General features: G+C 43.6%; 1 long non-coding RNA gene across 2 annotated transcripts in view; it reads right to left on the bottom strand.

Moving 5' to 3' along the window:
- Nucleotides 1-1,529: 1,529 nt before the first annotated feature.
- The window catches only part of LOC307181202, a 48,991-nt gene continuing 24,630 nt past the window's right edge, over nt 1,530-25,890 (bottom strand). Inside the window, exons 2-4 of one of the 2 annotated variants that reach the window (XR_013826099.1) lie at nt 17,308-17,393; nt 10,996-11,073; nt 1,530-1,604 (exon numbers count right to left, since the gene is read on the bottom strand). This is a non-coding gene — a long non-coding RNA (uncharacterized lncRNA). Of the gene's footprint in view, nt 1,605-10,995; nt 11,074-15,728; nt 15,815-17,307; nt 17,394-25,890 lie in introns of those variants that run through there. The other variant, XR_013826100.1, reaches the window with a different exon arrangement.

Below are 25,890 nucleotides of genomic sequence, written 5' to 3'. Positions count from 1 at the left end.
TGGATTCAGGTACGATGATTCTAACTGAAATAAGTCACACAGAAAAAGAAACATCATAAGATATCACTAATACACGGAATGTAAACTTGGCTACACAGGAACTGAATTACAGAACAGAACAGGTTCTCAAATTTAGAACACCAACTTACGCTTGCTTAAGGGGAAAGCTGAGTTGGGGTGCTGCATAAAACCAGAGATTGAAATGAGCACAGATAAAGTTCCTTAAGCCAAATATGGAATAGACAAGAGCTACTCCTTGCTCAAAGAAATGGACTCAACACCGCATATTAAACGCCTAAGAATGTACCTGACTAGTAAGTATCTTAAAACCTATGGATTGCTATGTCTCGAAAAGAGAATCAAGCATGTGTACAGGGGCATAAACGCAGCAGTGATAGGATTGGAGATGTTCGGTGAGCAAATGAAGACCCTTTGAAGTCATATTGCATGGTACCCATTCCACGGGTTTCAACTACCCAGGTTTTAGGTATTCTTCCTTCAGCTAAAACATGCATGTGGAACCCAGAGTATGATCAACCATGTGAATGGGAGACGTGTTCAAATATGTCTCAGTTTTCCTACCCTGGTACTCGGGTGCAACACTCCAGACGCTTTACTAACACTCTCCCGACTTGGAGAGTCAGTCCCTTTAACCTCCTGTTTGGCCCAGTTTGCAATTTCTGCGGAAGATGAACAGGAATAGCGAGAACCAATGAGAGGCTAGCTGGAGGTGTCTGGACGGGCAAATTTAACTCTCATTTCCCACCAGGAAGAGGAATTAACCAAAGGCTCAGCATGCCGGGCCGGAACCAGATTAGGGCCTGAAGCCATCCTGCGGTGTTGCGGCCAGGTCACAAGAAAGCGAGTTGAAGAAAGGAGCTCAGGGGCACTGTAATTCACAAACCTGCAGAGTTATAAATGACAGCTATCGTCCAAAAATAGACTGAAGTAAGGCTGCCAAGAGGACTTGAAAGCGGGGTAGAATTGCAGGAAACCGATTTCAGGAGGTAGACTGGAATTGCATTGAAAGCATAGGAAAAGAGGCAGAACGTCCACAATGATGCACTTGGCCAAAAAGGGCGTATGCGTTTTTTCCTGAATATATTCAGGAAAAAACGCATACGCCCTTTTTGGCCAACCAAGCAAGCTTGCAAAGGAAATCTGTACTACAATGAAGTCTCACTTCCCCCCGGTCAAAAGGGCCATCTGAAAAATGTGTAAAATCCAGAAAGGCAGGACAGGCCATGGAGAACTGGGAGCCTTGTTATGCTGATGGGCGGGATGTAAATTGCCAACAGACACTCAGGAGAAGTGTATGGTGTTTCTTGAAACATCTAAAAAACAAAGCAACAGAGCCTAGGGCACTTCCACTTATGGTCCTATAGCTTAGGGAAATTAAAATCAAAAAGACACAGCCACCCCAAAGTTTGGGACGCCTCTGTTTACAAGAACCTCGTTTACAGTACAAGTTCAACATCGCAGAAAGTGAAAAATGGATAAAGAAGTTGTGGTATTTACTTACAAAGCAATATCACTCAGCAATGAAATCTATGTCATCAGGCCCTTAGCATCACAATGAGTGGATTCAGGTATGATGATTCTAACTGAAATAAGTCACACAGAAAAAGAAATATCATAAGATATCAGTAATACACGGAATGTAAACTTGGCTACACAGGAACTGAATTACAGAACAGAACAGGGTCTCAAATTTAGAAAACCAACTTATGCTTGCTTAAGGGGAAAGGTGAGTTGGGGTGCTGCATAAAACCAGAGATTGAAATGAGCACAGATAAATTCCTTAAGCCAAATATGGAATAGACAAGAGCTACTCCTTGCTCAACGAAATGGACTCAACACCGCATATTAAACGCCTAAGAATGTACCTGACTAGTAAGTATCTTAAAACCTATGGATTGCTATGTCTCCGAAAGAGAATCAAGCGTGTGTACAGGGGCATAAACGCAGCAGTGATAGGATTGGAGAGGTTCGGTGAGCAAATGAAGACCCTTTGAAGTCATATTGCATGGTACCCATTACACGGGTCTCAACTCTCCAGGTTTAAGGTATTCTTCCTTCAGCTAAAACATGCATGTGGAACCCAAGTATGATCAACCATGTGAACGAGAGACGTGTTCAAATATGTCTCAGTTTTCCTCCCCTGGTACTCGGGTGCAACATTCCAGATGCTTTACTAACACTCTCCCCACTTGGAGAGTCAGCGCCTTTAACCTCCTGTTTGGCCCAGTTTGCAATTTCTGCGGAAGATGAACAGGAATAGCGAGAACCAATGAGAGGCTAGCTGGAGGTGTCTGGACGGGCAAATTTAACTCTCATTTCCCACCAGGAAGAGGAAATAACCAAAGGCTCAGCGTGCCGTGCCGGAACCAAATTAGGGCCTGAAGCCATCCTGCGGTGTTGCGGCCAGCATAAAAAGAAAGCGAGTTGAAGAAAGGAGCTCAGGGGCACTGTAATTCACAAACATGCAGAGTTATAAATGACAGCTATCGTCCAAAAATAGACTGAAGTAAGGCTGCCAAGAGGACTTGAAAGCGGGGCAGAATTGCAGGAAACCGATTTCAGGAGGTAGACTGGAATTGCATTGAAAGCATAGGAAAAGAGGCAGAACGTCCACAATGATGCACTTGGCCAAAAAGGGCGTATGCGTTTTTTCCTGAATATATTCAGGAAAAAACGCATACGCCCTTTTTGGCCAACCAAGCAAGCTTGCAAAGGAAATCTGCACTACAATGAAGTCTCACTTCCCCCCGGTCAAAAGGGCCATCTGAAAAAAGTGTAAAATCCAGAAAGGCAGGACAGGCCATGGAGAACTGGGAGCCTTGTTATGCTGAAGGGCGGGATGTAAATTGCCAACAACCACTCGGGAGAAGTGTATGGTGTTTCCTGAAACATCTAAAAAACAAAGCAACAGAGCCTAGGGCACTTCCACTTATTGTCCTATAGCTTAGGGAATTTAAAATCAAAAAGACACAGCCACCCCAAAGTTTGGAACGGCTCTGTTTACAAGAACCTCGTTTTCAGTACAAGTTCAACATCGCAGAAAGTGAAAAATGGATAAAAAAGTTGTGGTATTTACTTACAAAGCAATATCACTCAGCAATGAAATCTATGTCATCAGGCCCTTAGCAGCACAATGAGTGGATTCAGGTATGATGATTCTAACTGAAATAAGTCACACAGAAAAAGAAACATCATAAGATATCAGTAATACACGGAATGTAAACTTGGCTACACAGGAACTGAATTACAGAACAGAACAGGGTCTCAAATTTAGAAAACCAACCTATGCTTACTTAAGGGTAAAGGTGAGTTGGGGTGCTGCATAAAACCAGAGATTGAAATGAGCACAGATAAAGTTCCTTAAGCCAAATATGGAATAGATAAGAGCTACTCCTTGCTCAAAGAAATGGACTCAACACCGCATATTAAACGCCTAAGAATGTACCTGACTAGTAAGTATCTTAAAATCTAGGGATTGCTATGTCTCCGAAAGAGAATCAAGCATGTGTACAGGGGCATAAACGCAGCAGTGATAGGATTGGAGAGGTTCAGTGAGCAAATGAAGACCCTTTGAAGTCATATTGCATGGTACCCATTCCACGGGTTTCAACTACCCAGGTTTTAGGTATTCTTCCTTCAGCTAAAACATGCATGTGGAACCCAGAGTATGATCAACCATGTGATCGGGAGACGTGTTCAAATATGTCTCAGTTTTCCTCCCCTGGTACTCGGGTGCAACATTCCAGATGCTTTACTAACACTCTCCCCACTTGGAGAGTCAGCGCCTTTAACCTCCTGTTTGGCCCAGTTTGCAATTTCTGCGGAAGATGAACAGGAATAGCGAGAACCAATGAGAGGCTAGCTGGAGGTGTCTGGACGGGCAAATTTAACTCTCATTTCCCACCAGGAAGAGGAAATAACCAAAGGCTCAGCGTGCCGTGCCGGAACCAGATTAGGGCCTGAAGCCATCCTGCGGTGTTGCGGTCAGGTCACAAGAAAGCGAGTTGAAGAAAGGAGCTCAGGGGCACTGTAATTCACAAACCTGCAGAGTTATAAATGACAGCTATCGTCCAAAAATAGACTGAAGTAAGGCTGCCAAGAGGACTTGAAAGCGGGGCAGAATTGCAGGAAACCGATTTCAGGAGGTAGACTGGAATTGCATTGAAAGCATAGGAAAAGAGGCAGAACGTCCACAATGATGCACTTGGCCAAAAAGGGCGTATGCGTTTTTTCCTGAATATATTCAGGAAAAAACGCATACGCCCTTTTTGGCCAACCAAGCAAGCTTGCAAAGGAAATCTGCACTACAATGAAGTCTCACTTCCCCCCGGTCAAAAGGGCCATCTGAAAAAAGTGTAAAATCCAGAAAGGCAGGACAGGCCATGGAGAACTGGGAGCCTTGTTATGCTGAAGGGCGGGATGTAAATTGCCAACAACCACTCGGGAGAAGTGTATGGTGTTTCCTGAAACATCTAAAAAACAAAGCAACAGAGCCTAGGGCACTTCCACTTATGGTCCTATAGCTTAGGGAATTTAAAATCAAAAAGACACAGCCACCCCAAAGTTTGGAACGGCTCTGTTTACAAGAACCTCGTTTACAGTACAAGTTCAACATCGCAGAAAGTGAAAAATGGATAAAAAAGTTGTGGTATTTACTTACAAAGCAATATCACTCAGCAATGAAATCTGTGTCATCAGGCCCTTAGTAGCACAATGAGTGGATTCAGGTATGATGATTCTAACTGAAATAAGTCACACAGAAAAAGAAACATCATAAGATATCAGTAATACACGGAATGTAAACTTGGCTACACAGGAACTGAATTACAGAACAGAACAGGGTCTCAAATTTAGAAAACCAACCTATGCTTGCTTAAGGGTAAAGGTGAGTTGGGGTGCTGCATAAAACCAGAGATTGAAATGAGCACAGATAAAGTTCCTTAAGTCAAATATGGAATAGACAAGAGCTACTCCTTGCTCAACGAAATGGACTCAACACCGCATATTAAACGCCTAAGAATGTACCTGACTAGTAAGTATCGTAAAACCTATGGATTGCTATGTCTCCAAAAGAGAATCAAGCATGTGTACAGGGGCATAAACACAGCAGTGATAGGATTGGAGAGGTTCGGTGAGCAAATGAAGACCCTTTGATGTCATATTGCATGGTACCCATTACACGGGTCTGAACTCTCCAGGTTTAAGGTATTCTTCCTTCAGCAAAAACATGCATGTGGAACCCAAGTATGATCAACCATGTGAACGGGAGACGTGTTCAAATATGTCTCAGTTTTCCTCCCCTGGTACTCGGGTGCAACATTCCAGACGCTTTACTAACACTCTCCCCACTTGGAGAGTCAGCGCCTTTAACCTCCTGTTTGGCCCAGTTTGCAATTTCTGCGGAAGATGAACAGGAATAGCGAGAACCAATGAGAGGCTAGCTGGAGGTGTCTGGACGGGCAAATTTAACTCTCATTTCCCACCAGGAAGAGGAAATAAACAAAGGCTCAGCGTGCCGTACCGGAACCAGATTAGGGCCTGAAGCCATCCTGCGGTGTTGCGGCCAGCTCAAAAGAAAGCGAGTTGAAGAAAGGAGCTCAGGGGCACTGTAATTCACAAACCTGCAGAGTTATAAATGACAGCTATCGTCCAAAAATAAACTGAAGTAAGGCTGCCAAGAGGACTTGAAAGCGGGGCAGAATTGCAGGAAACCGATTTCAGGAGGTAGACTGGAATTGCATTGAAAGCATAGGAAAAGAGGCAGAACGTCCACAATGATGCACTTGGCCAAAAAGGGCGTATGCGTTTTTTCCTGAATATATTCAGGAAAAAACGCATACGCCCTTTTTGGCCAACCAAGCAAGCTTGCAAAGGAAATCTGCACTACAATGAAGTCTCACTTCCCCCCGGTCAAAAGGGCCATCTGAAAAAAGTGTAAAATCCAGAAAGGCAGGACAGGCCATGGAGAACTGGGAGCCTTGTTATGCTGATGGGCGGGATGTAAATTGCCAACAACCACTCGGGAGAAGTGTATGGTGTTTCCTGAAACATCTAAAAAACAAAGCAACAGAACCTAGGGCACTTCCACTTATGGTCCTATAGCTTAGGGAAATTAAAATCAAAAAGACACAGCCACCCCAAAGTTTGGAAAGGCTCTGTTTACAAGAACCTCGTTTACAGTACAAGTTCAACATCGCAGAAAGTGAAAAATGGATAAAGAAGTTGTGGTATTTACTTACAAAGCAATATCACTCAGCAATGAAATCTGTGTCATCAGGCCCTTAGCAGCACAATGAGTGGATTCAGGTATGATGATTCTAACTGAAATAAGTCACACAGAAAAAGAAACATCATAAGTTATCAGTAATACACGGAATGTAAACTTGGCTACACAGGAACTGAATTACAGAACAGAACAGGGTCTCAAATTTAGAAAACCAACTTATTCTTGCTTAAGGGTAAAGGTGAGTTGGGGTGCTGCATAAAACCAGAGATTGAAATGAGCACAGATAAAGTTCCTTAAGCCAAATATGGAATAGACAAGAGCTACTCCTTGCTCAACGAAATGGACTCAACACCGCATATTAAACGCCTAAGAATGTACCTGACTAGTAAGTATCTTAAAACCTATGGATTGCTATGTCTCCGAAAGAGAATCAAGCATGTGTACAGGGGCATAAACGCAGCAGTGATAGGATTGGAGAGGTTCGGTGAGCAAATGAAGACCCTTTGAAGTCATATTGCATGGTACCCATTCCACGGGTTTCAACTACCCAGGTTTAAGGTATTCTTCCTTCAGCTAAAACATGCATGTGGAACCTAGAGTATGATCAACCATGTGATCGGGAGACGTGTTCAAATATGTCTCAGTTTTCCTCCCCTGGTACTCGGGTGCAACATTCCAGATGCTTTACTAACACTCTCCCCACTTGGAGAGTCAGTCCCTTTAACCTCCTGTTTGGCCCAGTTTGCAATTTCTGCGGAAGATGAACAGGAATAGCGAGAACCAATGAGAGACTAGCTGGAGGAGTCTGGACGGGCAAATTTAACTCTCATTTCCCACCAGGAAGAGGAAATAACCAAAGGCTCAGCATGCCGGGCCGGAACCAGATTAGGGCCTGAAGCCATCCTGCGGTGTTGCGGCCAGGTCACAAGAAAGCGAGTTGAAGAAAGGAGCTCAGGGGCACTGTAATTCACAAACCTGCAGAGTTATAAATGACAGCTATCGTCCAAAAATAGACTGAAGTAAGGCTGCCAAGAGGACTTGAAAGCGGGGCAGAATTGCAGGAAACCGATTTCAGGAGGTAGACTGGAATTGCATTGAAAGCATAGGAAAAGAGGCAGAACGTCCACAATGATGCACTTGGCCAAAAAGGGCGTATGCGTTTTTTCCTGAATATATTCAGGAAAAAACACATACGCCCTTTTTGGCCAACCAAGCAAGCTTGCAAAGGAAATCTGCACTACAATGAAGTCTCACTTCCCCCCGGTCAAAAGGGCCATCTGAAAAAAGTGTAAAATCCAGAAAGTCAACAGGCCATTGAGAACTGGGAGCCTTGTTATGCTAATGGGCGGGATGTAAATTGCCAACAGACACTTTGGAGAAGTGTATGGTGTTTCCTGACACATCTAAAAAACAAAGCAACAGAGCCTAGGGCACTGCCACTTATGGTCCTATAGCTTAGGGAAATTAAAATCAAAAAGACACAGCCACCCAAAAGTTTGGAATGGCTCTGTTTACAAGAACCTCGTTTACAGTACAAGTTCAACATCGCAGAAAGTGAAAAATGGATAAAGAACTTGTGGTACTTACGTACAATGCAGTATCACTCAGCAATGAAATCTATGTCATCAGGCCCGTAGCAGCATAATGAGTAGATTCAGGTACGATGATTCTAACTGAAATAAGTCACACAGAAAAAGAAACATCATAAGATATCACTAATACACGGAATGTAAACTTGGCTACACAGGAACTGAATTCCAAAACAGAACAGTTTCTCAAATTTAGAAAACCAACTTATGCTTGCTTAAGGGGAAAGGTGAGTTGGGGTGCTGCATAAAACCAGAGATTGAAATGAGCACAGATAAAGTTCCTTAAGCCAAATATGTAATAGACAAGAGCTACTCCTTGCTCAACGAAATGGACTCAACACCGCATATTAAACGCCTAAGAATGTACCTGACTAGTAAGTATCTTAAAACCTATGGATTGCTATGTCTCCGAAAGAGAATCAAGCATGTGTACAGGGGCATAAACGCAGCAGTGATAGGATTGGAGAGGTTCGGTGTGCAAATGAAGACCCTTTGAAGTCATATTGCATGGTACCCATTACACGGGTCTGAACTCTCCAGGTTTAAGGTATTCTTCCTTCAGCAAAAACATGCATGTGGAACCCAAGTATGATCAACAATGTGAACGGGAGACGTGTTCAAATATGTCTCAGTTTTCCTCCCCTGGTACTCGGGTGCAACATTCCAGACGCTTTACTAACACTCTCCCCACTTGGAGAGTCTGCGCCTTTAACCTCCTGTTTGGCCCAGTTTGCAATTTCTGCGGAAGATGAACAGGAATAGCGAGAACCAATGAGAGGCTAGCTGGAGGTGTCTGGACGGGCAAATTTAACTCTCATTTCCCACCAGGAAGAGGAAATAAACAAAGGCTCAGCGTGCCGTACCGGAACCAGATTAGGGCCTGAAGCCATCCTGCGGTGTTGCGGCCAGCTCAAAAGAAAGCGAGTTGAAGAAAGGAGCTCAGGGGCACTGTAATTCACAAACCTGCAGAGTTATAAATGACAGCTATCGTCCAAAAATAAACTGAAGTAAGGCTGCCAAGAGGACTTGAAAGCGGGGCAGAATTGCAGGAAACCGATTTCAGGAGGTAGACTGGAATTGCATTGAAAGCATAGGAAAAGAGGCAGAACGTCCACAATGATGCACTTGGCCAAAAAGGGCATATGCGTTTTTTCCTGAATATATTCAGGAAAAAACGCATACGCCCTTTTTGGCCAACCAAGCAAGCTTGCAAAGGAAATCTGCACTACAATGAAGTCTCAATTCCCCCCGGTCAAAAGGGCCATCTGAAAAAAGTGTAAAATCCAGAAAGGCAACAGGCCATTGAGAACTGGGAGCCTTGTTATGCTGATGGGCGGGATGTAAATTGCCAACAGACACTTGGGAGAAGTGTATGGTGTTTCCTGACACATCTAAAAAACAAAGCAACAGAGCCTAGGGCACTTCCACTTATGGTCCTATAGCTTAGGGAAATTAAAATCAAAAAGACACAGCCACCCCAAAGTTTGGAACGGCTCTGTTTACAAGAACCTCGTTTACAGTACAAGTTCAACATCGCAGAAAGTGAAAAATGGATAAAGAAGTTGTGGTATTCACTTACAAAGCAATATCACTCAGCAATGAAATCTATGTCACCAGGCCCTTAGCAGCACAATGAGTGGATTCAGGTATGATGATTCTAACTGAAATAAGTCACACAGAAAAAGAAACATCATAAGATATCAGTAATACACGGAATGGAACCTTGGCTACACAGGAACTGAATTACAGAACAGAACAGGGTCTCAAATTTAGAAAACCAACTTATGCTTGCTTAAGGGTAAAGGTGAGTTGGGGTGCTGCATAAAACCAGAGATTGAAATGAGCACAGATAAAGTTCCTTAAGTCAAATATGGAATAGACAAGAGCTACTCCTTGCTCAACGAAATGGACTCAACACCGCATATTAAACGCCTAAGAATGTACCTGACTAGTAAGTATCGTAAAACCTATGGATTGCTATGTCTCCAAAAGAGAATCAAGCATGTGTACAGGGGCATAAACGCAGCAGTGATAGGATTGGAGAGGTTCGGTGAGCAAATGAAGACCCTTTGAAGTCATATTGCATGGTACCCATTCCACGGGTTTCAACTACCCATGTTTAAGGTATTCTTCCTTCAGCTAAAACATGCATGTGGAACCTAGAGTATGATCAACCATGTGACCGGGAGACGTGTTCAAATATGTCTCAGTTTTCCTCCCCTGGTACTCGGGTGCAACATTCCAGACGCTTTACTAACACTCTCCCCACTTGGAGAGTCAGGGCCTTTAACCTCCTGTTTGGCCCAGTTTGCAATTTCTGCGGAAGATGAACAGGAATAGCGAGAACCAATGAGAGGCTAGCTGGAGGTGTCTGGACGGGCAAATTTAACTCTCATTTCCCACCAGGAAGAGGAATTAACCAAAGGCTCAGCGTTCCGTGCCGGAACCAGATTAGGGCCTGAAGCCATCCTGCGGTGTTGCGGCCAGGTCACAAGAAAGCGAGTTGAAGAAAGGAGCTCAGGGGCACTGTAATTCACAAACCTGCAGAGTTATAAATGACAGCTATCGTCCAAAAATAGACTGAAGTAAGGCTGCCAAGAGGACTTGAAAGCGGGGCAGAATTGCAGGAAACCGATTTCAGGAGGTAGACTGGAATTGCATTGAAAGCATAGGAAAAGAGGCAGAACGTCCACAATGATGCACTTGGCCAAAAAGGGCGTATGCGTTTTTTCCTGAATATATTCAGGAAAAAACGCATACGCCCTTTTTGGCCAACCAAGCAAGCTTGCAAAGGAAATCTGCACTACAATGAAGTCTCACTTCCCCCCGGTCAAAAGGGCCATCTGAAAAAAGTGTAAAATCCAGAAAGGCAGGACAGGCCATGGAGAACTGGGAGCCTTGTTATGCTGATGGGCGGGATGTAAATTGCCAACAGACACTCGGGAGAAGTGTATGGTGTTTCCTGAAACATCTAAAAAACAAAGCAACAGAGCCTAGGGCACTTCCACTTATGGTCCTATAGCTTAGGGAAATTAAAATCAAAAAGACACAGCCACCCCAAAGTTTGGGACGCCTCTGTTTACAAGAACCTCGTTTACAGTACAAGTTCAACATCGCAGAAAGTGAAAAATGGATAAAGAAGTTGTGGTATTTACTTACAAAGCAATATCACTCAGCAATGAAATCTATGTCATCAGGCCCTTAGCATCACAATGAGTGGATTCAGGTATGATGATTCTAAATGAAATAAGTCACACAGAAAAAGAAACATCATAAGATATCAGTAATACACGGAATGTAAACTTGGCTACACAGGAACTGAATTACAGAACAGAACAGGGTCTCAAATTTAGAAAACCAACTTATGCTTGCTTAAGGGTAAAGGTGAGTTGGGGTGCTGCATAAAACCAGAGATTGAAATGAGCACAGATAAAGTTCCTTAAGTCAAATATGTAATAGACAAGAGCTACTCCTTGCTCAACGAAATGGACTCAACACCGCATATTAAACGCCTAAGAATGTACCTGACTAATAAGTATCGTAAAACCTATGGATTGCTATGTCTCCAAAAGAGAATCAAGCATGTGTACAGGGGCATAAACACAGCAGTGATAGGATTGGAGAGGTTCGGTGAGCAAATGAAGACCCTTTGAAGTCATATTGCATGGTACCCATTACACGGGTCTGAACTCTCCAGGTTTAAGGTATTCTTCCTTCAGCAAAAACATGCATGTGGAACCCAAGTATGATCAACCATGTGAACGGGAGACGTGTTCAAATATGTCTCAGTTTTCCTCCCCTGGTACTCGGGTGCAACATTCCAGACGCTTTACTAACACTCTCCCCACTTGGAGAGTCAGCGCCTTTAACCTCCTGTTTGGCCCAGTTTGCAATTTCTGCGGAAGATGAACAGGAATAGCGAGAACCAATGAGAGGCTAGCTGGAGGTGTCTGGACGGGCAAATTTAACTCTCATTTCCCACCAGGAAGAGGAAATAAACAAAGGCTCAGCGTGCCGTACCGGAACCAGATTAGGGCCTGAAGCCATCCTGCGGTGTTGCGGCCAGCTCAAAAGAAAGCGAGTTGAAGAAAGGAGCTCAGGGGCACTGTAATTCACAAACCTGCAGAGTTATAAATGACAGCTATCGTCCAAAAATAAACTGAAGTAAGGCTGCCAAGAGGACTTGAAAGTGGGGCAGAATTGCAGGAAACCGATTTCAGGAGGTAGACTGGAATTGCATTGAAAGCATAGGAAAAGAGGCAGAACGTCCACAATGATGCACTTGGCCAAAAAGGGCGTATGCGTTTTTTCCTGAATATATTCAGGAAAAAACGCATACGCCCTTTTTGGCCAACCAAGCAAGCTTGCAAAGGAAATCTGCACTACAATGAAGACTCACTTCCCCCCGGTCAAAAGGGCCATCTGAAAAAAGTGTAAAATCCAGAAAGGCAGGACAGGCCATGGAGAACTGGGAGCCTTGTTATGCTGATGGGCGGGATGTAAATTGCCAACAACCACTCGGGAGAAGTGTATGGTGTTTCCTGAAACATCTAAAAAACAAAGCAACAGAACCTAGGGCACTGCCACTTATGGTCCTATAGCTTAGGGAAATTAAAATCAAAAAGACACAGCCACCCCAAAGTTTGGAACGGCTCTGTTTACAAGAACCTTGTTTACAGTACAAGTTCAACATCGCAGAAAGTGAAAAATGGATAAAGAAGTTGTGGTATTTACTTACAAAGCAATATCACTCAGCAATGAAATCTGTGTCATCAGGCCCTTAGCAGCACAATGAGTGGATTCAGGTATGATGATTCTAACTGAAATAAGTCACACAGAAAATGAAACATCATAAGATATCAGTAATACACGGAATGTAAACTTGGCTACACAGGAACTGAATTACAGAACAGAACAGGGTCTCAAATTTAGAAAACCAACTTATTCTTGCTTAAGGGTAAAGGTAAGTTGGGGTGCTGCATAAAACCAGAGATTGAAATGAGCACAGATAAAGTTCCTTAAGCCAAATATGGAATAGACAAGAGCTACTCCTTGCTCAACGAAATGGACTCAACACCCCATATTAAACGCCTAAGAATGTACCTGACTAGTAAGTATCTTAAAACCTATGGATTGCTATGTCTCCGAAAGAGAATCAAGCATGTGTACAGGGGCATAAATGCAGCAGTGATAGGATTGGAGAGGTTCGGTGAGCAAATGAAGACCCTTTGAAGTCATATTGCATGGTACCCATTCCACGGGTTTCAACTACCCAGGTTTAAGGTATTCTTCCTTCAGCTAAAACATGCATGTGGAACCTAGAGTATGATCAACCATGTGATCGGGAGACGTGTTCAAATATGTCTCAGTTTTCCTCCCCTGGTACTCGGGTGCAACATTCCAGACGCTTTACTAACACTCTCCCCACTTGGAGAGTCAGCGCCTTTAACCTCCTGTTTGGCCCAGTTTGCAATTTCTGCGGAAGATGAACAGGAATAGCGAGAACCAATGAGAGACTAGCTGGAGGTGTCTGGACGGGCAAATTTAACTCTCATTTCCCACCAGGAAGAGGAAATAACCAAAGGCTCAGTGTGCCGTACCGGAACCAGATTAGGGCCTGAAGCCATCCTGCGGTGTTGCGGTCAGGTCACAAGAAAGCGAGTTGAAGAAAGGAGCTCAGGGGCACTGTAATTCACAAAACTGCAGAGTTATAAATGACAGCTATCGTCCAAAAATAGACTGAAGTAAGGCTGCCAAGAGGACTTGAAAGCGGGGCAGAATTGCAGGAAACCGATTTCAGGAGGTAGACTGGAATTGCATTGAAAGCATAGGAAAAGAGGCAGAACGTCCACAATGATGCACTTGGCCAAAAAGGGCGTATGCGTTTTTTCCTGAATATATTCAGGAAAAAACGCATACGCCCTTTTTGGCCAACCAAGCAAGCTTGCAAAGGAAATCTGCACTACAATGAAGTCTCACTTCCCCCCGGTCAAAAGGGCCATCTGAAAAAAGTGTAAAATCCAGAAAGGCAACAGGCCATTGAGAACTGGGAGCCTTGTTATGCTGATGGGCGGGATGTAAATTGCCAACAGACACTGGGGAGAAGTGTATGGTGTTTCCTGAAACATCTAAAAAACAAAGCAACAGAGCCTAGGGCACTTCCACTTATGGTCCTATAGCATAGGGAAATTAAAATCAAAAAGACACATCCACCCCAAAGTTTGGAACAGCTCTGTTTACAAGAACCTCGTTTACAGTACAAGTTCAACATCGCAGAAAGTGAAAAATGGATAAAGAAGTTGTGGTATTCACTTACAAAGCAATATCACTCAGCAATGAAATCTATGTCATCAGGCCCTTAGCAGCACAATGAGTGGATTCAGGTATGATGATTCTAACTGAAATAAGTCACACAGAAAAAGAAACATCATAAGATATCAGTAATACACGGAATGGAACCTTGGCTACACAGGAACTGAATTACAGAACAGAACAGGGTCTCAAATTTAGAAAAACAACTTATGCTTGCTTAAGGGTAAAGGTGAGTTGGGGTGCTGCATAAAACCAGAGATTGAAATGAGCACAGATAAAGTTCCTTAAGCCAAATATGGAATAGACAAGAGCTACTCCTTGCTCAACGAAATGGACTCAACACCGCATATTAAACGCCTAAGAATGTACCTGACTTGTAAGTATCTTAAAACCTATGGATTGCTATGTCTCCGAAAGAGAATCAAGCATGTGTACAGGGGCATAAACGCAGCAGTGATAGGATTGGAGAGGTTCGGTGAGAAAATGAAGACCCTTTGAAGTCATATTGCATGGTACCCATTCCACGGGTTTCAACTACCCAGGTTTAAGGTATTCTTCCTTCAGCTAAAACATGCATGTGGAACCTAGAGTATGATCAACCATGTGTTCAGGAGACATGTTCAAATATGTCTCAGTTTTCCTCCCCTGGTACTCGGGTGCAACATTCCAGACACTTTACTAACACTCTCCCCACTTGGAGAGTCAGCGCCTTTAACCTCCTGTTTGGCACAGTTTGCAATTTCTGCGGAAGAAGAACAGGAATAGCGAGAACCAATGAGAGGCTAGCTGGAGTTGTCTGGACGGGCAAATTTAACTCTCATTTCCCACCAGGAAGAGGAATTAACCAAAGGCTCAGCGTCCCGGGCCGGAACCAGATTAGGGCCTGAAGCCATCCTGCGGTGTTGCGGCCAGGTCACAAGAAAGCGAGTTGAAGAAAGGAGCTCAGGGGCACTGTAATTCACAAACCTGCAGAGTTATAAATGACAGCTATCGTCCAAAAATAGACTGAAGTAAGGCTGCCAAGAGGACTTGAAAGTGGGGCAGAATTGCAGGAAACCGATTTCAGGAGGTAGACTGGAATTGCATTGAAAGCATAGGAAAAGAGGCAGAACGTCCACAATGATGCACTTGGCCAAAAAGGGCGTATGCGTTTTTTCCTGAATATATTCAGGAAAAAACGCATACGCCCTTTTTGGCCAACCAAGCAAGCTTGCAAAGGAAATCTGCACTACAATGAAGTCTCACTTCACCTCGGTCAAAAGGGCCATCTGAAAAAAGTGTAAAATCCAGAAAGGCAGGACAGGCCATGGAGAACTGGGAGCCTTGTTATGCTGATGGGCGGGATGTAAATTGCCAACAGCCACTGGGGAGAAGTGTATGGTGTTTCCTGAAACATCTAAAAAACAAAGCAACAGAGCCTAGGGCACTGCCACTTATGGTCCTATAGCTTAGGGAAATTAAAATCAAAAAGACACAGCCACCCCAAAGTTTGGGACACCTCTGTTTACAAGAACCTCGTTTACAGTACAAGTTCAACATCGCAGAAAGTGAAAAATGGATAAAGAAGTTGTGGTATTTACTTACAAAGCAATATCACTCAGCAATGAAATCTATGTCATCAGGCCCTTAGCATCACAATGAGTGGATTCAGGTATGATGATTCTAACTGAAATAAGTCACACAGAAAAAGAAACATCATAACATATCAGTAATACACGGAATGTAAACTTGGCTACACAGGAACTGAATTACAGAACAGAACAGGGTCTCAAATTTAGAAAACCAACTTATGCTTGCTTAAGGGTAAAGGTGAGGTGGGGTGCTGCATAAAACCAGAGATTGAAATGAGCACAGATAAAGTTCCTTAAGTCAAATATGGAATAGACAAGAGCTACTCCTTGCTCAACAAAATGGACTCAACATCGCATATTAAACGGCTAAGAATGTACCTGACTAGTAAGTATCGTAAAACCTATGGATTGCTATGTCTCCAAAAGAGAATCAAGCATGTGTACAGGGGCATAAACACAGCAGTGATAGGATTGGAGAGGTTCGGTGAGCAAATGAAGACCCTTTGAAGTCATATTGCATGGTACCCATTACACGGGTCTGAACTACCCAGGTTTAAGGTATTCTTCCTTCAGCAAAAACATGCATGTGGAACCCAAGTATGATCAACCATGTGAACGGGAGACGTGTTCAAATATGTCTCAGTTTTCCTCCCCTGGTACTCGGGTGCAACATTCCAGACGCTTTACTAACACTCTCCCCACTTGGAGAGTCAGCGCCTTTAACCTCCTGTTTGGCCCAGTTTGCAATTTCTGCGGAAGATGAACAGGAATAGCGAGAACCAATGAGAGACTAGCTGGAGGTGTCTGGACGGGCAAATTTAACTCTCATTTCCCACCAGGAAGAGGAAATAAACAAAGGCTCAGCATGCCGTACCGGAACGAGATTAGGGCCTGAAGCCATCCTGTGGTGTTGCGGCCAGCTCAAAAGAAAGCGAGTTGAAGAAAGGAGCTCAGGGGCACTGTAATTCACAAACCTGCAGAGTTATAAATGACAGCTATCGTCCAAAAATAGACTGAAGTAAGGCTGCCAAGAGGACTTGAAAGCGGGGCAGAATTGCAGGAAACCGATTTCAGGAGGTAGACTGGAATTGCATTGAAAGCATAGGAAAAGAGGCAGAACGTCCACAATGATGCACTTGGCCAAAAAGGACGTATGCGTTTTTTCCTGAATATATTCAGGAAAAAACGCATACACCCTTTTTGGCCAACCAAGCAAGCTTGCAAAGGAAATCTGCACTACAATGAAGACTCACTTCCCCCCGGTCAAAAGGGCCATCTGAAAAAAGTGTAAAATCCAGAAAGGCAGGACAGGCCATGGAGAACTGGGAGCCTTGTTATGCTGATGGGTGGGATGTAAATTGCCAACAGACACTCGGGAGAAGTGTATGGTGTTTCCTGAAACATCTAAAAAACAAAGCAACAGAGCCTAGGGCACTGCCACTTATGGTCCTATAGCTTAGGGAAATTAAAATCAAAAAGACACAGCCACCCCAAAGTTTGGGACACCTCTGTTTACAAGAACCTCGTTTACAGTACAAGTTCAACATCGCAGAAAGTGAAAAATGGATAAAGAAGTTGTGGTATTTACTTACAAAGCAATATCACTCAGCAATGAAATCTGTGTCATCAGGCCCTTAGCATCACAATGAGTGGATTCAGGTATGATGATTCTAACTGAAATAAGTCACACAGAAAAAGAAACATCATAAGATATCAGTAATACACGGAATGTAAACTTGGCTACACATGAACTGAATTACAAAAGAGAACAGGGTCTCAAATTTAGAAAACCAACTTATGCTTGCTTAAGGGTAAAGGTGAGGTGGGGTGCTGCATAAAACCAGAGATTGAAATGAGCACAGATAAAGTTCCTTAAGTGAAATATGGAATAGACAAGAGCTACTCCTTGCTCAACGAAATGGACTCAACATCGCATATTAAACGCCTAAGAATGTACCTGACTAGTAAGTATCGTAAAACCTATGGATTGCTATGTCTCCAAAAGAGAATCAAGCATGTGTACAGGGGCATAAACACAGCAGTGATAGGATTGGAGAGGTTCGGTGAGCAAATGAAGACCCTTTGAAGTCATATTGCATGGTACCCATTCCACGGGTTTCAACTACCCAGGTTTAAGGTATTCTTCCTTCAGCTAAAACATGCATGTGGAACCTAGAGTATGATCAACCATGTGATCGGGAGACGTGTTCAAATATGTCTCAGTTTTCCTCCCCTGGTACTCGGGTGCAACATTCCAGACGCTTTACTAACACTCTCCCCACTTGGAGAGTCAGTCCCTTTAACCTCCTGTTTGGCCCAGTTTGCAATTTCTGCGGAAGATGAACAGGAATAGCGAGAACCAATGAGAGGCTAGCTGGAGGTGTCTGGACGGGCAAATTTAACTCTCATTTCCCACCAGGAAGAGGAAATAACCAAAGGCTCAGCGCGCCGTGCCGGAACCAGATTAGGGTCTGAAGCCATCCTGCGGTGTTGCGGTCAGGTCACAAGAAAGCGAGTTGAAGAAAGGAGCTCAGGGGCACTGTAATTCACAAACCTGCAGAGTTATAAATGACAGCTATCGTCCAAAAATAGACTGAAGTAAGGCTGCTAAGAGGACTTGAAAGCGGGGCAGAATTGCAGGAAACCGATTTCAGGAGGTAGACTGGAATTGCATTGAAAGCATAGGAAAAGAGGCAGAACGTCCACAATGATGCACTTGGCCAAAAAGGGCGTATGCGTTTTTTCCTGAATATATTCAGGAAAAAACGCATACGCCCTTTTTGGCCAACCAAGCAAGCTTGCAAAGGAAATCTGCACTACAATGAAGTCTCACTTCCCCCCGGTCAAAAGGGCCATCTGAAAAAAGTGTAAAATCCAGAAAGGCAGGACAGGCCATTGAGAACTGGGAGCCTTGTTATGCTGATGGGCGGGATGTAAATTGCCAACAGACACTTGGGAGAAGTGTATGGTGTTTCCTGAAACATCTAAAAAACAAAGCAACAGAGCCTAGGGCACTTCCACTTATGGTCCTATAGCATAGGGAAATTAAAATCAAAAAGACACAGCCACCCCAAAGTTTGGAACGGCTCTGTTTACAACAACCTCGTTTACAGTACAAGTTCAACATCGCAGAAAGTGAAAAATGGATAAAGAAGTTGTGGTATTCACTTACAAAGCAATATCACTCAGCAATGAAATCTATGTCACCAGGCCCTTAGCAGCACAATGAGTGGATTCAGGTATGATGATTCTAACTGAAATAAGTCACACAGAAAAAGAAACATCATAAGATATCAGTAATACACGGAATGGAACCTTGGCTACACACGAACTGAATTACAGAACAGAACAGGGTCTCAAATTTAGAAAAACAACTAATGCTTGTTTAAGGGTAAAGGTGAGTTCGGGTGCTGCATAAAACCAGAGATTGAAATGAGCACAGATAAAGTTCCTTAAGCCAAATATGGAATAGACAAGAGCTACTCCTTGCTCAACGAAATGGACTCAACACCGCATATTAAACGCCTAAGAATGTACCTGAGTTGTAAGTATCTTAAAACCTATGGATTGCTATGTCTCTGAAAGAGAATCAAGCATGTGTACAGGGGCATAAACGCAGCAGTGATAGGATTGGAGAGGTTCGGTGAGCAAATGAAGACCCTTTGAAGTCATATTGCATGGTACCCATTCCACGGGTTTCAACTACCCAGGTTTAAGGTATTCTTCCTTCAGCTAAAACATGCATGTGGAACCTAGAGTATGATCAACCATGTGTTCGGGAGACATGTTCAAATATGTCTCAGTTTTCCTCCCCTGGTACTCGGGTGCAACATTCCAGACGCTTTACTAACACTCTCCCCACTTGGAGAGTCAGCGCCTTTAACCTCCTGTTTGGCACAGTTTGCAATTTCTGCGGAAGATGAACAGGAATAGCGAGAACCAATGAGAGGCTAGCTGGAGGTGTCTGGACGGGCAAATTTAACTCTCATTTCCCACCAGGAAGAGGAATTAACCAAAGGCTCAGCGTGCCGGGCCGGAACCAGATTAGGGCCTGAAGCCATCCTGCGGTGTTGCGGCCAGGTCACAAGAAAGCGAGTTGAAGAAAGGAGCTCAGGGGCACTGTAATTCACAAACCTGCAGAGTTATAAATGACAGCTATCGTCCAAAAATAGACTGAAGTAAGGCTGCCAAGAGGACTTGAAAGCGGGGCAGAATTGCAGGAAACCGATTTCAGGAGGTAGACTGGAATTGCATTGAAAGCATAGGAAAAGAGGCAGAACGTCCACAATGATGCACTTGGCCAAAAAGGGCGTATGCGTTTTTTCCTGAATATATTCAGGAAAAAACGCATACGCCCTTTTTGGCCAACCAAGCAAGCTTGCAAAGGAAATCTGCACTACAATGAAGTCTCACTTCCCCCCGGTCAAAAGGGCCATCTGAAAAAAGTGTAAAATCCAGAAAGGCAGGACAGGCCATGGAGAATTGGGAGCCTTGTTATGCTGATGGGCGGGATGTAAATTGCCAACAGACACTTGGGAGAAGTGTATGGTGTTTCCTGAAACATCTAAAAAACAAAGCAACAGAACCTAGGGCACTGCCACTTATGGTCCTATAGCTTAGGGAAATTAAAATCAAAAAGACACAGCCACCCCAAAGTTTGGGACGCCTCTGTTTACAAGAACCTCGTTTACAGTACAAGTTCAACATCGCAGAAAGTGAAAAATGGATAAAGAAGTTGTGGTATTTACTTACAAAGCAATATCACTCAGCAATGAAATCTGTGTCATCAGGCCCTTAGCAGCACAATGAGTGGATTCAGGTATGATGATTCTAACTGAAATAAGTCACACAGAAAAAGAAACATCATAAGATATCAGTAATACACGGAATGTAAACTTGGCTACACAGGAACTGAATTACAGAACAGAACAGGGTCTCAAATTTAGAAAACCAACTTATTCTTGCTTAAGGGTAAAGGTGAGTTGGGGTGCTGCATAAAACCAGAGATTGAAATGAGCACAGATAAAGTTCCTTAAGCCAAATATGGAATAGACAAGAGCTACTCCTTGCTCAACGAAATGGACTCAACACCCCATATTAAACGCCTAAGAATGTACCTGACTAGTAAGTATCTTAAAACCTATGGATTGCTATGTCTCCGAAAGAGAATCAAGCATGTGTACAGGGGCATAAATGCAGCAGTGATAGGATTGGAGAGGTTCGGTGAGCAAATGAAGACCCTTTGAAGTCATATTGCATGGTACCCATTCCACGGGTTTCAACTACCCAGGTTTAAGGTATTCTTCCTTCAGCTAAAACATGCATGTGGAACCTAGAGTATGATCAACCATGTGATCGGGAGACGTATTCAAATATGTCTCAGTTTTCCTCCCCTGGTACTCGGGTGCAACATTCCAGACGCTTTACTAACACTCTCCCCACTTGGAGAGTCAGCGCCTTTAACCTCCTGTTTGGCCCAGTTTGCAATTTCTGCGGAAGATGAACAGGAATAGCGAGAACCAATGAGAGACTAGCTGGAGGTGTCTGGACGGGCAAATTTAACTCTCATTTCCCACCAGGAAGAGGAAATAACCAAAGGCTCAGTGTGCCGTACCGGAACCAGATTAGGGCCTGAAGCCATCCTGCGGTGTTGCGGTCAGGTCACAAGAAAGCGAGTTGAAGAAAGGAGCTCAGGGGCACTGTAATTCACAAACCTGCAGAGTTATAAATGACAGCTATCGTCCAAAAATAGACTGAAGTAAGGCTGCCAAGAGGACTTGAAAGCGGGGCAGAATTGCAGGAAACCGATTTCAGGAGGTAGACTGGAATTGCATTGAAAGCATAGGAAAAGAGGCAGAACGTCCACAATGATGCACTTGGCCAAAAAGGGCGTATGCGTTTTTTCCTGAATATATTCAGGAAAAAACGCATACGCCCTTTTTGGCCAACCAAGCAAGCTTGCAAAGGAAATCTGCACTACAATGAAGTCTCACTTCCCCCCGGTCAAAAGGGCCATCTGAAAAAAGTGTAAAATCCAGAAAGGCAACAGGCCATTGAGAACTGGGAGCCTTGTTATGCTGATGGGCGGGATGTAAATTGCCAACAGACACTTGGGAGAAGTGTATGGTGTTTCCTGAAACATCTAAAAAACAAAGCAACAGAGCCTAGGGCACTTCCACTTATGGTCCTATAGCTTAGGGAAATTAAAATCAAAAAGACACAGCCACCCCAAAGTTTGGGACACCTCTGTTTACAAGAACCTCGTTTACAGTACAAGTTCAACATCGCAGAAAGTGAAAACTGGATAAAGAAGTTTTGGTATTTACTTACAAAGCAATATCACTCAGCAATGAAATCTATGTCATCAGGCCCTTAGCATCACAATGAGTGGATTCAGGTATGATGATTCTAACTGAAATAAGTCACACAGAAAAAGAAACATCATAAGATATCAGTAATACACGGAATGTAAACTTGGCTACACAGGAACTGAATTACAGAACAGAACAGGGTCTCAAATTTAGAAAACCAACTTATGCTTGCTTAAGGGTAAAGGTGAGGTGGGGTGCTGCATAAAACCAGAGATTGAAATGAGCACAGATAAAGTTCCTTAAGTGAAATATGGAATAGACAAGAGCTACTCCTTGCTCAACGAAATGGACTCAACATCGCATATTAAACGCCTAAGAATGTACCTGACTAGTAAGTATCGTAAAACCTATGGATTGCTATGTCTCCAAAAGAGAATCAAGCATGTGTACAGGGGCATAAACACAGCAGTGATAGGATTGGAGAGGTTCGGTGAGCAAATGAAGACCCTTTGAAGTCATATTGCATGGTACCCATTCCACGGGTTTCAACTACCCAGGTTTAAGGTATTCTTCCTTCAGCTAAAACATGCATGTGGAACCTAGAGTATGATCAACCATGTGATCGGGAGACGTATTCAAATATGTCTCAGTTTTCCTCCCCTGGTACTCGGGTGCAACATTCCAGACGCTTTACTAACACTCTCCCCACTTGGAGAGTCAGCGCCTTTAACCTCCTGTTTGGCCCAGTTTGCAATTTCTGCGGAAGATGAACAGGAATAGCGAGAACCAATGAGAGACTAGCTGGAGGTGTCTGGACGGGCAAATTTAACTCTCATTTCCCACCAGGAAGAGGAAATAACCAAAGGCTCAGTGTGCCGTACCGGAACCAGATTAGGGCCTGAAGCCATCCTGCGGTGTTGCGGTCAGGTCACAAGAAAGCGAGTTGAAGAAAGGAGCTCAGGGGCACTGTAATTCACAAACCTGCAGAGTTATAAATGACAGCTATCGTCCAAAAATAGACTGAAGTAAGGCTGCCAAGAGGACTTGAAAGCGGGGCAGAATTGCAGGAAACCGATTTCAGGAGGTAGACTGGAATTGCATTGAAAGCATAGGAAAAGAGGCAGAACGTCCACAATGATGCACTTGGCCAAAAAGGGCGTATGCGTTTTTTCCTGAATATATTCAGGAAAAAACGCATACGCCCTTTTTGGCCAACCAAGCAAGCTTGCAAAGGAAATCTGCACTACAATGAAGTCTCACTTCCCCCCGGTCAAAAGGGCCATCTGAAAAAAGTGTAAAATCCAGAAAGGCAACAGGCCATTGAGAACTGGGAGCCTTGTTATGCTGATGGGCGGGATGTAAATTGCCAACAGACACTTGGGAGAAGTGTATGGTGTTTCCTGAAACATCTAAAAAACAAAGCAACAGAGCCTAGGGCACTTCCACTTATGGTCCTATAGCTTAGGGAAATTAAAATCAAAAAGACACAGCCACCCCAAAGTTTGGGACACCTCTGTTTACAAGAACCTCGTTTACAGTACAAGTTCAACATCGCAGAAAGTGAAAACTGGATAAAGAAGTTTTGGTATTTACTTACAAAGCAATATCACTCAGCAATGAAATCTATGTCATCAGGCCCTTAGCATCACAATGAGTGGATTCAGGTATGATGATTCTAACTGAAATAAGTCACACAGAAAAAGAAACATCATAAGATATCAGTAATACACGGAATGTAAACTTGGCTACACAGGAACTGAATTACAGAACAGAACAGGGTCTCAAATTTAGAAAACCAACTTATGCTTGCTTAAGGGTAAAGGTGAGGTGGGGTGCTGCATAAAACCAGAGATTGAAATGAGCACAGATAAAGTTCCTTAAGTGAAATATGGAATAGACAAGAGCTACTCCTTGCTCAACGAAATGGACTCAACATCGCATATTAAACGCCTAAGAATGTACCTGACTAGTAAGTATCGTAAAACCTATGGATTGCTATGTCTCCAAAAGAGAATCAAGCATGTGTACAGGGGCATAAACACAGCAGTGATAGGATTGGAGAGGTTCGGTGAGCAAATGAAGACCCTTTGAAGTCATATTGCATGGTACCCATTCCACGGGTTTCAACTACCCAGGTTTAAGGTATTCTTCCTTCAGCTAAAACATGCATGTGGAACCTAGAGTATGATCAACCATGTGATCGGGAGACGTGTTCAAATATGTCTCAGTTTTCCTCCCCTGGTACTCGGGTGCAACATTCCAGACGCTTTACTAACACTCTCCCCACTTGGAGAGTCAGTCCCTTTAACCTCCTGTTTGGCCCAGTTTGCAATTTCTGCGGAAGATGAACAGGAATAGCGAGAACCAATGAGAGGCTAGCTGGAGGTGTCTGGACGGGCAAATTTAACTCTCATTTCCCACCAGGAAGAGGAAATAACCAAAGGCTCAGCGCGCCGTACCGGAACCAGATTAGGGCCTGAAGCCATCCTGCGGTGTTGCGGCCAGGTCACAAGAAAGCGAGTTGAAGAAAGGAGCTCAGGGGCACTGTAATTCACAAACCTGCAGAGTTATAAATGACAGCTATCGTCCAAAAATAGACTGAAGTAAGGCTGCTAAGAGGACTTGAAAGCGGGGCAGAATTGCAGGAAACCGATTTCAGGAGGTAGACTGGAATTGCATTGAAAGCATAGGAAAAGAGGCAGAACGTCCACAATGATGCACTTGGCCAAAAAGGGCGTATGCGTTTTTTCCTGAATATATTCAGGAAAAAACGCATACGCCCTTTTTGGCCAACCAAGCAAACTTGCAAAGGAAATCTGCACTACAATGAAGTCTCACTTCCCCCCGGTCAAAAGGGCCATCTGAAAAAAGTGTAAAATCCAGAAAGGCAGGACAGGCCATTGAGAACTGGGAGCCTTGTTATGCTGATGGGCGGGATGTAAATTGCCAACAGACACTTGGGAGAAGTGTATGGTGTTTCCTGAAACATCTAAAAAACAAAGCAACAGAGCCTAGGGCACTTCCACTTATGGTCCTATAGCATAGGGAAATTAAAATCAAAAAGACACAGCCACCTCAAAGTTTGGAACGGCTCTGTTTACAACAACCTCGTTTACAGTACAAGTTCAACATCGCAGAAAGTGAAAAATGGATAAAGAAGTTGTGGTATTCACTCACAAAGCAATATCACTCAGCAATGAAATCTATGTCACCAGGCCCTTAGCAGCACAATGAGTGGATTCAGGTATGATGATTCTAACTGAAATAAGTCACACAGAAAAAGAAACATCATAAGATATCAGTAATACACGGAATGGAACCTTGGCTACACACGAACTGAATTACAGAACAGAACAGGGTCTCAAATTTAGAAAAACAACTAATGCTTGTTTAAGGGTAAAGGTGAGTTCGGGTGCTGCATAAAACCAGAGATTGAAATGAGCACAGATAAAGTTCCTTAAGCCAAATATGGAATAGACAAGAGCTACTCCTTGCTCAACGAAATGGACTCAACACCGCATATTAAACGCCTAAGAATGTACCTGAGTTGTAAGTATCTTAAAACCTATGGATTGCTATGTCTCTGAAAGAGAATCAAGCATGTGTACAGGGGCATAAACGCAGCAGTGATAGGATTGGAGAGGTTCGGTGAGCAAATGAAGACCCTTTGAAGTCATATTGCATGGTACCCATTCCACGGGTTTCAACTACCCAGGTTTAAGGTATTCTTCCTTCAGCTAAAACATGCATGTGGAACCTAGAGTATGATCAACCATGTGTTCGGGAGACATGTTCAAATATGTCTCAGTTTTCCTCCCCTGGTACTCGGGTGCAACATTCCAGACGCTTTACTAACACTC

Source organism: Stenella coeruleoalba, assembly GCF_951394435.1.
Source record: "Stenella coeruleoalba genome assembly, contig: scaffold_608, whole genome shotgun sequence".
NCBI classification, from domain to species: Eukaryota; Metazoa; Chordata; class Mammalia; order Artiodactyla; family Delphinidae; genus Stenella; species Stenella coeruleoalba.
This window is presented reverse-complemented; position numbering and strand designations above follow the sequence as displayed.